The following is an 11,781-nucleotide window of genomic DNA, read 5'->3' on the forward strand; positions in this document are numbered from 1 at the left end:
CAAGACAACCCTTATATGCACCTTGTATTATTCATCATAATACTGTGTTTACCTCTTATGTTTCTATGGATTACATTATTTTTTTGTTTACATGGTATGCCTTAGCATTTCAAACATTAGACATCATGTAGTACATTACACAAAAATTATTCTTAATGCAGATTAAATAATATGCTTGGGGTACAAAACTATTTGCTGGCAGTACAAAGATTAGAACTCAGATTTCCTGACTCCTAGCATGGGTCTGCTCTACCACACCAGATCATTGGGTCCCTGTTAAATGATTTACCAAAAAGAGCAAGTTGGGTCTGGGGAAGATTTCTTCTGCCATTAAGTCTTTTGGAAAACTAAATATTTTTTCAAACTTTTGAAACCCTGAAAACAAATTGGCCTCAATTATTAAAAAGGACACAGATCATGAGTCTGCAGATAGTTTCAAATTTAAAGTATCTTTTAATTTATCAGTTTATATATTATAAAGATATCTTTGTCTGATATGGCAATGTGTTTCTGTTCATGATTTCAATTGTCAGATTTTTTTCATGACTTTCTTCAACACTGTTTCTAGTAGAATTTTCCTTTTCCCATCAATCTGCCTTGCATTAATATAATTATCAGAAACAAAGTATGTTTTTAAAAAATTATTCTGACCTGAGAGTAAGAGTACAGTACTTCTCTTCCAGAATATGCCAACTGCTTTATACACATTCTTGTATTTAAGAAAAAGATCTGTCCTGTGATTTCTTTGTAAGATGAGTGATAGGTAGAATAAGCTATGATTAAGTTTAGTCTAATAACCTAATTAAGATCTACATCTCTACAAACTAGAATAGCAGAGTTATGATGTTACAGAATATGTATACTGCAGATCTTCCAAATAAAAAATAAAAAAGTTAACCAAGCTTTATTAGCCTCATCCATATATCTTTTAGGTAAGGAATCTTCCTAGCATTTGCTCCAATTTTAGCACAATGTGCATTCCTTCTTTCCATCTTTCCTTCCTTCCTTCTTCCCTTTCTTCCTTGCTTATTTCCTTCCTTCCCTCACTTAGCAAGTTCATCAGTGGCATTTACTTTACAAACACTAACAAATCTATTATTGTATATATTACTGTATGTTAGAACCCATGACAGACACTAGAGATATGAAAAAAAGTCAAACAGAATCCCATCCCTAGAGAAGAGATAGACAAGGAACTGACGATTACAACAGCAGAGGTTTTAAGAATTGTTCAGGGTGCCATGGGAACATATACAGGCATAATTAACCCTAGGGAAGGAAGCACAATTGGAAATAAGAGGTGATGCTTGAACAGTCTTGAAAGACAAGTAAGAAATTAGTCTGGTAAAGAAAGCAAGAGGATCGCTCATGGGGAAAACTTGTTTTATAAAAGCATGGACACAGAGAGAGCATGATGTACCTTGGGAATACAGTGAGGGGGTTTTGCAAAGAGATAAAATGAATAAAATAAACAGGTATTTTCAACATGAAGATATTCAAAGAATTTTGACTTTCTCTTAAGCAATGGAAAGTTAAAATAATCTGTCATAAAATAGGCTCATTTATTATCAAAATTAAGGGAGAAAAGAGCCAATGTTTACTTACAGATTTCTGATGCAGGCAACCAGAATGGTTTGGGATGAAAGATACTGTATTTAAGTTGTGTATATCAATTGTAAGTAAAACATAGCCTGTTCTGAGGAATTCTCTAGATGGAAAGTAAAGTACTTTACTTTCTGAGTACTTTTTTTTTTTAAGTAGTACTGGCCTCATTGTTATCCTTTCATGCCTTAACTGTGGCTCATTTGTCTTTTGGGTTTTACTGTATCATTCTTGCATAGAATAAAAATCGTTTCAAGAGTCTGAGTCTAAACATGAGCTATTTGAATTTTCAGTTGTCAGAGTTACAAGCAAGTGAAAGATGATCAAGATGGGAAGCACAGTTTGCTAATAATACTTATGACCGATTCATTATCGTAAATATGTATTTATGTATCATAAATATGTGCATGTGTGTGTGTGTGTGTGTGTGTGTGTGTGTGTGTGTGATTTGGGTGCTGGGGACACTGGTGAGAAATGATTTTTGGTTTCATGGTTCTGAAGTATACTGGGTGAGATACATATTAATCACATACATTAATATTGTCAATATTTATTTACAGATTCCATATTTGTGAATTTTCCTACTTGATAAATTTCTTGGTAGCCCTCAAATCCATACTCATTGCAATTTTGTATTTATTCATAGACGTGTGTGTGTGTGTGTGTGTGTGTGTGTAGAGCAGTGAGAAATGTTAGTGTTCTGATGTGCACATTCTAGGTTGAGGTAGAATAAAGCAACACTCTGCATTCTTGTTTCAGCTTTCCAACTGTAAATGAGTGCCCTTTTTTGTGGTCTACTTATTGCTATGTTTTTTGCATTTTTGTTCTTTTTATTGGTAATTTTGTTGTTTTTACAGTCCCCTAAGCCTAGTTATGAAGTACTAGTGTTCCTAAGCCCAAGAAAGTTGCAATATGTCTTACAGAGAAAATATATGTGAGAGATCGGCTTTATTTAGACATGACTTATAATGACGTTTGTCATGAGTTCAATGTTAATGAATCAATAATATATATTAAATGAGTTGCTATTAACCAGAAACACATAATAAAACAGTTATGTATTGATCAGGTGGGTAGTTGCACTAGAGGCTCACAAAAGAACCTAACCTTGTATTTTCCTTAGGAGCAATGGTTTTACTATTTGCTAATTCAGTGCCCACAGTAACTTCACAAAACATAGCTATCGTGGAGAATGAGAATCAACTTTGCATTAAAAATTACAAATAAGGTAAGTGCTTTTATTTTGTTTTCCTAACCTTTGGAGCTAAAAGGTTTAGCTGCTGATTAATTGCTGATTAAATTCTCTACTTTAGGATATTGTAGCCATATTATTTTTTGCTTTTAGATATTTGTTTCTCTGTTCCCTACACATTATTTTTCTTTCTGAAATTCTCATTTATATACTGTGGATTTTTATTTATGTGATTCATAATAGGTAAGTTTTGGCTCAGGGATAATTATTAGCGATGACTTTTTAAAACCATGTATTTGGGTGCATGGAAGTTCCTTTCAAGATCACCAAGGCAAAGCTGTAATTCTTGAGAAGAACACACTGAAACCCCCAGAGATGACGTAACTTTGAAGGTCAGTTTGTGGTTTTCCTAGGGCCAAACCTCATGCCTCTACATTGCACAAATCAATGGGTAGCACATCTTTCTGAGGTGCCAAACATCAGCCCTGACCAAGCCCAAGATCCTTGCTTCTGAAACCAGTGCTCTTCTTCTACGATAGGTGGTATGTGGAGCCACTCTACTGGGTTAATGCACATCACCCAGCTGTCATCCTCACACGAATCTGTAACATGCTATTCGACTTTCTTTGTGGAATCAGTACACAGATACATACATGCTGATGATTGTCAGTATGTAGAAAAAAATAGGGTTCTAAATTTCTGAACCACAAAATGAGCAGTCACAAATGAAAGAGCAAGTATGAGCATACCCTAAAAACCTGAAGCATTTCAAAAGTTCAACATGAATTTTAAATTTCTGCTTTCAGAAATTTTTGACTTTTAAATTTCATGCTTCAGCCATAGCAGTGATCAGAAAAATAAGCTATGCTTTTTGTCATGGTATGATGGGTGGTGATTTCCTGGAGTGCAAAAGATGATATTTTTCACAGATGAAACAATTATTTAAGCACTGAGTCCTATTTTTGTTTCAAATATTGTGCAATTAACTGTTAATCAGTTATGTATAATTCATGCCCTCTGAAAGAAGATAAAACATGGACACTAGAAGAATGTCGCAACAATTCACAGGTTTGATGTGCAGCAGGGAATTTAAATATCAATCCTGAAATGGAAAGCAAGCATTTGGACTTTTTCAAGTGCAAAAAGTAAGTGATTCATAAGGAAAAGAAAAAGTTATTTTAGGGAAAAAAATGAAAGCAGAAGAAAGGGGAGGAGTATGCTACATTCTTCAAGGTTAGAGAATACTGTTGAATATATATTTTTAAAAGGCCTAAAATTCAGTCTCAGAGAAAACATTCAACTAAGTCAATAATAATTACTGTAAGCTGGCAATTCCAAAAGCATTTCAGATTTAATGTGAAGCTGATAGTTTTCCTTTATCAGCTGGATTTTGCAAATGACATGCCGTCTTTGCAATGGTTCTTAAACTGCCAAATTGCAGGTGCCTCGAGCTCATCCTTATTGTTGTCTTTGAAGCCCAGTTCACATATGTGGCTGGAGTATTTGGCCGCTTGTATATCATTATTGAAGAATTGGAAAATACATAAAATCCTAACATCCAAAAAAAAAAATCCTAACATTCCTCAATTTGTTTGTATACTATTGTTTTATTTTTAGAGAGTATATTTAAATTAAAAGAATTTTTTGACCTGTCCCATAGAAACACTCCTAAGGAGAATGGATAAAGAGGATGTGAGATTATATATATATACACACACACACACATATACATATATGTATATATATTATTCAACCATAAAAAAGGATGACATCTTGTCATTTGCAAAAATATGGATGAAAATAGAGTATATTATACTAAGTGAAATAAATCAGATAGGGAAAGACAAATATCATATGATTTCACTTATATGTTGAAGCCAAGAAACAAGACAAATGAACAAACAAAACCCAGACCCATAAAGAACAGAGAACCAACTGTTGGTTACCAGAAGGGAGAGGAATGGGAGAATGGGCAAAATGAGGAAAAGAGAGTGGGATGTACAAACTTCCAGTTTTGGAATGAACAAGTCACAAAGATGAAAGATACAGCATAGAGAATATCATTGATGATATTGTTATAGTGTAATATGGTGACAGATGGTAGTTACACTGAACATAGCATAATGTTTAGGGTTGTCTAATCACTATTTTGTACATGTGAAACTAAGGTAACATTGTGTATTAACTGTACTTCAGTAAAATAAAAAAGAAATATATCAAGCACAAACATTCAATAATACCTAAATAAGCTCCAATTTATCAACTACTCTTTAAGAGGACATTCAGAGACAAAAGAAACTAAATTATCTAGAACTTATTTTCCCCTTAGAAATCACTTCTTTACCTTATTAATATAATTTGCCTGTATTTTGTTCTTCCTTTGTTCTTCCTAGATTATAATTGTTTTTTTCAAATTAATGTATTGTTGTGTGTTTTCATGTAGCTAGTGTTCTACTATAACAAGAAATTGAATAAAAATACAAAACTTCACATTGTTATTTATGGACAATAACCTAAGTTCTCTCTTTGGCATTGAATGCAATTAGATGCAATTACTTTTTTCAAGCAGGTATCATAGAACTAAAAACAAAAAACAAAAAGAACAAAACTTTATATTTTACACAAACCATTTATAATTCTTATAATAAGCTTTTCTACTGATACTCTATGGTCTCTTTGGCCTCTATATAATTGAAAAAGGACTTTTTAGTTTTTGAGAGAAAGAGAGAGAGCAAGCTGAGATGGGGACAGAGGGAGAGAGAGAGAATCTTAAGCAGGCTCCATTCCCAGCACGGAGCCTGACATGGGGCTCAATCTCATTACCCTGAGATCATGGCCTGAGGCAAAATCAAGATTCAGACTCTTAATGGACTGAGCCACCCAGCGACCCAGGAAAAGGGCTTTTGATGCTCATCTTTAGGCTATAAATTTTCCATGGGCAAGAACTGTCCAGATTACTGAATTTATACTTTTTCACTTTAATACTCAAAACTTAATAAATGTACAAGATTAAAAATTAAAGATCAAATTGGAGAGAAGGATAGATCTCTTAAAAATGTTTAAAACTATAGCACAAAACCCAATTACAAGTGGTTTAATCCATGAGGATGTTGATTTTTTGTCTCTTCATGATGATTAAAGCCAGGTGACTATAAGGGTTGGACTAACATCTCCACTGTCATTAATGTCTAGAGTCATTTTCTGATGTGCCATGTTCATTGGGTTGCTTTTGTATTAAAAAACCTTTTTGGGAGTGCCTGGGTGGCTTGGTCAGTTAAACCTCTGACTCTGGATTTTTACTCAGTTCATGGTCTCAGCATCATGACATTGTGAGATTGACCCCACGCCCACTGGGAATCTGTTTGGGATTCTCTCTCTCCCTCTGCATGTCCCCTCTCCCACCACCACTCTCTCTAAAGTAAATAAATAACATAAATAAAAAATAAATCTTTGAAAGTAATCTTTTTGGCCTATAGCTAAAAATTCTAGGTAATTTAGGATCAGATATTCTTCTAGATTATGTAATGTGAAATTTCAAGTTTCTTTATCCCACAAAGAAAGGCAACAAAATAATATTGACATACAAGAATTTGGGAAATAGAGAAATTTCCTAAATTCCCCTCCAGATGGATAATCCCTGCCTCCCAGCATAAAAAAAAAATTAGCCAGCCACAACTTGATTTATCAGTATAATTTTGATTCTACCTTATTCTCAAACAACAAGAGTGATGTTTTTAAGAACATGCCTTAAGCAGAGTGAGTTCTAAATTCCTTGGAATGCTCTAGCACATGCTGGTCTGGCCCCACCTCACATCTGACTGCATGCACGTCTGCTTTCTCTCAGCTCCATTTTGCTCCAGCTACTCCGGCTTCCCCACTTGGACATGTTGTATACACTCCTACCCTAGGATCCCCAGATGTTTGCTTGGTCTATGGTGTTCTTCCCCACTGATATCCTGCCCTCTCTCCTTGCCCTTCCTTCAGGTCCTTATCCAAATGATGCTTTCCAGAGAAACTCTGCCTCATTATCTTGTCTACAGTTGCAGCCTACCCAAACTCTATACTTCTATTTAAATTTTTTTTTTGTCACCTAAAGCAACACATATATTTTCTGAAGGCTGGGATTTTGGTTTCTTTGTTCAGTGTGATAACTCTGGCACTAAGAATAGTTCCTAATTTGGGAAATTCCCAGGGTTTAGGAAAATTGAGCTTTGTTTCAGGGTCGCAGGCAGAGTGCAAGGTGAAGGTGGCATAGCAACTGAAATTTGTTGCTAAGAGACTAAATATTTTGTACTATGTGTGGTTTTGCTTTCTCTCTCTTTCCAGATGGGACTACGTATTGATGTTTTACATTTTCCTCTCGGCTGTTGAATGTTGTGTGTGTTCAGTGAATGCTTATGTTTATCTTCAGATGGGAAAAATATCCAGACTTATCAGCAATTTCACTCACCCTCTTGGAGGCTGATTGATCTGGCTAGAGGGAAGGGAAAGCTAACCTTTGCCACCCAACCCAATTTCTGTCCCAGTCTACTCAAAAGAGGATCTAATCTGAGCATAGTTTCCTCAATTTATTTTAAATAAAATCAATGCAGGCTTTAGAAGAGGAGTTGCAGGTATTCTTATTATCTTTCAACTTGGTATAAACAGCAATACTGATATCCATAAGAATAGATTCCAACATAATGTTTACTGATGGTCAGACACCTGTCCACTTAACATACATCAATTTACTGAATGCTCACCACAATCTAATAAGATGTGTACTATGTTTACTCTCATTTTGTATATGAAAGCTTGCAACACAGAGAGTTATGGAATTTGCCTAAGGTCACAAAGAAATGCCAGAGCCAGGAATTACCCCGAAGCAGTCTGGCTCCAGATTGCTCTTAACCACTCTGAGACTATCATGCCTTTATTATTTCAGGTTGTAGCTCTTTTATGTGTGTGTGGGTGGGTGTGAAATTGTAAACTTTGTTTGGTTTTGGTAATAACTTCATGTTCTCATTTTATTATAGCTTTTGGTTCATCAAGAATGTATCTTAAATTTAGTAAATAACAGCATCTGTTTTTATGCTCATTTAAAAATTTATTAGCAAGATGCATATCCTACTATTGTACTTCTGGTGAAAAAATATCATATGATCTTTTTGTGTTAAACTTTTAACAAACACTAGATTCTGTTTGCTATTATGTTATTCAGAATTTTGCACGTGTATTCTGTTGGTATGTGATTTTTCTGTCTATATAACACTTTTTTAAAGGTCTGGATCAATATTGTGCTCAAATTTTCTTCTATACTCTGCTCTATAATCTAAAGAAGTTAAATTCCATGAGAAATATTTTTCCTTGACGTTTTGAAAGGTTTGCTTATGAAAATCATCTTATAATGACTGCTTGCCCAACCATCAGCCCTAAAATCTGGGAATATGATTACTTGATAATTCCTGGGGAAAATTCAGCATTTTCTCAAACTTACATTTCTATTTATATGCAAGTCTCTCAGTTGAATCCAGTTTATTCCCCTCTTTGTTTACTTAATTCAGTCTTGGGAAATCACCAGGTTTCTTGGCATTTGTTGTTAGTTCTGTGAGGGCAAGTTAAAAAACTTTCTCAGTGACTGATAGCATATTTTATCCAAAGTGTGTTTGGTAAGTGCATTAGGGGAAGAAAGAGGAATTGAAAGAGGCAGAGTAAAATGTCAACCACTTGAGCTCTTAGATAATTCTATGAGAAATTAAAATTTGTATAATATTTTCTGAATCATTGTTATTTATCAATCACCGAATCAGTCATTTCTTAGTTCATAAATTTCCACGTTGTGTTTTGTTTTATAATGAGTATATATATTTTCTCATAGTCAAATCCTCATTTTTATATAATTGTGTGACGTTATGCATATCTAGCAGAAGTATGAACAAAATATGACAACTCTAATAGCTAAATATTGGAATTTAAATGATGTTTTCTTTTTTAAAAAATATCTTATTGACTTATTCATGAAAGACACAGAGAGAGAAGCAGAGACATGGGCAGGGGGGAGAAGCAAACTCTCTATGGGGAGCCTGATATGAGACTTGATCCCAGAACCCCAGAATCACACTCTGAGCCCAAGGCAGACACTCAAACACTGAGCCACCCATGCATCCCAGCGATGTTTTCTATTATAAAAATGTAACATATTTACAATAATGTGTTAGAAAATTATTCAAAAGAGCAAGACTAAAAATTCAGTGATCCTATGAACTTATGATAAAACTGGTACCATTCATTAATAAGACTCTATAGATACGTATTTTTTTTCTTGGGTAAATATCTAATATATAGAATTGTTGGATAGAGTAGGTGTACTCTTCATTTTCTTAGAAACCATCAAACAATATTCTGAAGTGGTTGTACTGTTTTTCACTCACACTAACAATATTGCCCCTCACCCCTTCCCCTTCTTGGTATTATAGGTCTATTTAATTTTAGCTGTTCTAGTGAGATAAAGAAATATTTTGTTTTTATTTTATTTGCATTTCCCTGATAATTAAAGATACTGAACACCATTTCATGTGTTTAGTGGACATTTATCTATTCTACTTAATAAACAAAGTTTTTGACCATTTTTATTCAGTTTTGTCTTTCATACTTGTAGGGATTCTTTATATATGCTTACTATGAGTCCTTAGTTAGATTTAAGTATAGCTATTATATTCCCCCTATATGTGGATTGACTTTTCATTTTATTAACTATGATTTTCAGTGATCAAAAAATTTAATTTTGATGAAATTCATTTTGTGAATTTGTTTCTTTTTTGATGTGTCAGTTTTGCTAGGTAACAATTGTTAGTTTTTAAATTCAAACACTAATCTAATTATCGCTGTGAAAGTATTTTGCAGATATAAGAGAGATTATTCTAGAAAATCTAGAATGGGCCTGACTGAATTAGGAGGTCTTAGAAGCAGGGCTAATGTAAGAAAGAATGTAAGAAGAAAGGGAGAAAGAGTTATTTTTCTATGTTTTCTTTTAGAAATCGTATTGTTTTAGTTTAAACATTTTCATTTATGATCTATCTTGCAATAGTTTTTGTGTGTGTTATGAGATAATGGGTTAAGCTTATTTTTTCCTCATTTAGATATTCACTTTTTTCCAGTAACATTTATTGAATGTGTTTTCATTCTTGTTGAATTATCTTATCATCTTTATCAAAAATTAATTTATCAGGGGCTCCTGGATGGCTCAGTCAGTTAAGTGTCTGACTCTTGATTATTGCTCAGATCAGGCTTGATCTTATGACTCTGGCTCTGCAACTGCCTCTGCACTCAGAGTGGAGTCTGCTTAGGATTTGTTCCCTCTTTCTCTGTCCCTCCTCTCCACCCCTTTGCTGGCTCAACCTTTCCCCCTGTCAAAAAAAAATTAATTTATCAAATACATATGGGCCCATGTCTGGAGACACTACTTTTAAAATATTTCTATTATTTCAAGTCTTATTACAATTTCTATCATAATAATTACTATAGCCTTATAGTAAATCTTGAAGCCATTCTGTTTAAGATTTCTAAGTTTGGTTTTTCTTTTTTAAGGTCTTAGCCATTCTGGGTGCTTTGCATTTTTACATAAACTTTAGAGTCAACATGTCAAATTCTGCAAATGCATGATAACATCGGTTTATTTCTATACAAATTTAAGGAAGCAGTGTAATAATAATATTAATGATTTTATACATTTATCCTAAAATCTTTGATATCATTATTAATCTCTAATTAATACAAGTTGTGTCAATTCAATAACCTCATGTATACAGCTTTCATGACTTTTTTTTTTATGACTTTTCTTATAAAAAGCTCAAGTAGATTAATCAAGAAGAAATTGGTTTTGGTTTTGTTTTTGTTTTTTAATATTGGCAATCACCTTAGGACCAGCTTTCTTCATGTCCATTTGATCTTTTAAAACTAATTTTCCAACTACTTCTCATAATTTAAATCAAATTCACAGTATGAATTTTACCTCTTTAGTCATCTCTTTGGTATTAAAATTATGTTTGCCAGTTGGATGTCTTCAGGGATTTGCCTGAAAGGAATACATTAGTGAGAATGTCCAATATAACATCTACATTTTTTGCTTAAACTGGTTTTATTCTACTAGTGAGACAAAAGGATAAGTCTTTGTGGGATAAATGAAGAAATTCCACCCCAATTGATTTTTAATATTTAATGTTTTAGTACTTTCATGTAGAGTTGTTTCACCAAAAAAGAAATTACTTGAATTTTTATGGGGTAGTTTCATGCTTAATAGAATGTAGAAACTGTATCATTGGCATTATATCCATTTACTGGCCTCCTGAGATCATAGATAAATCACCCTTCTCAGCATCTCTTACAATTAGGTGTAGTTTTATGGCTTATGTCTGAACAAGGAGTTATAGGTAGAACTAATAAATGCCACCTCCATGTCTAACCATATAGTCTTCTGATCTCTGTCTTCTTTGCAGGCTGGATTGATATACATGTCCAGTGTGACCTGGAAACCATATGTTGAAGATGGCAAAGATTACATTATTGGCCTAGGGCCCTGCAAAGATAGTCCCTCTTTCTCTATCACTGCTACTTAGGCTTATGTGAGTAAAAAATAAATACCTATTGCGATACACCACTGAGACTTGGCAGTGTTATTTATAAAAGCAGTTAGAATTGTCTTGATTAGGGGATCCCGGGGTGGCTCAGCGGTTTAGTGCCTGCCTTCGGCCCAGGGCGTGATCTTGGAGTCCCGGGATCAAGTCCCCCATCAGGCTCCCTGCATGGAGCCTGCTTCTCCTTCTGCCTATGTCTCTGCTTCTCTCTCTCTCTCTCTCTCTCTCTGTCTCTCATGAATAAATAAATACTTTCAAAAAATCCTTATTAAAAAAATAATTGTCTTGATTAATATAAAAGTGTTATCTTAACGCAGAGTGCTGCCATGACAAAAATCTAAATGTATGCCATTGGCTTGGTAATTTGGTGGTGAG

At 34.0% G+C, this 11,781-nt stretch overlaps 1 long non-coding RNA gene across 1 annotated transcript in view; it reads left to right on the forward strand.

Moving 5' to 3' along the window:
* Positions 1-11,408, forward strand: part of LOC125755691 (uncharacterized) — a 76,843-nt gene extending 65,435 nt beyond the window's left edge. Inside the window, exons 3-4 of the long non-coding RNA XR_007412743.1 lie at positions 2,726-2,830; positions 11,269-11,408. This is a non-coding gene — a long non-coding RNA (uncharacterized LOC125755691). The remainder of the gene's footprint in view (positions 1-2,725; positions 2,831-11,268) is intronic.
* Positions 11,409-11,781: the final 373 nt, after the last annotated feature.

Source organism: Canis lupus, chromosome 1, assembly GCF_003254725.2.
Source record: "Canis lupus dingo isolate Sandy chromosome 1, ASM325472v2, whole genome shotgun sequence".
Taxonomy (NCBI): Eukaryota; Metazoa; Chordata; class Mammalia; order Carnivora; family Canidae; genus Canis; species Canis lupus.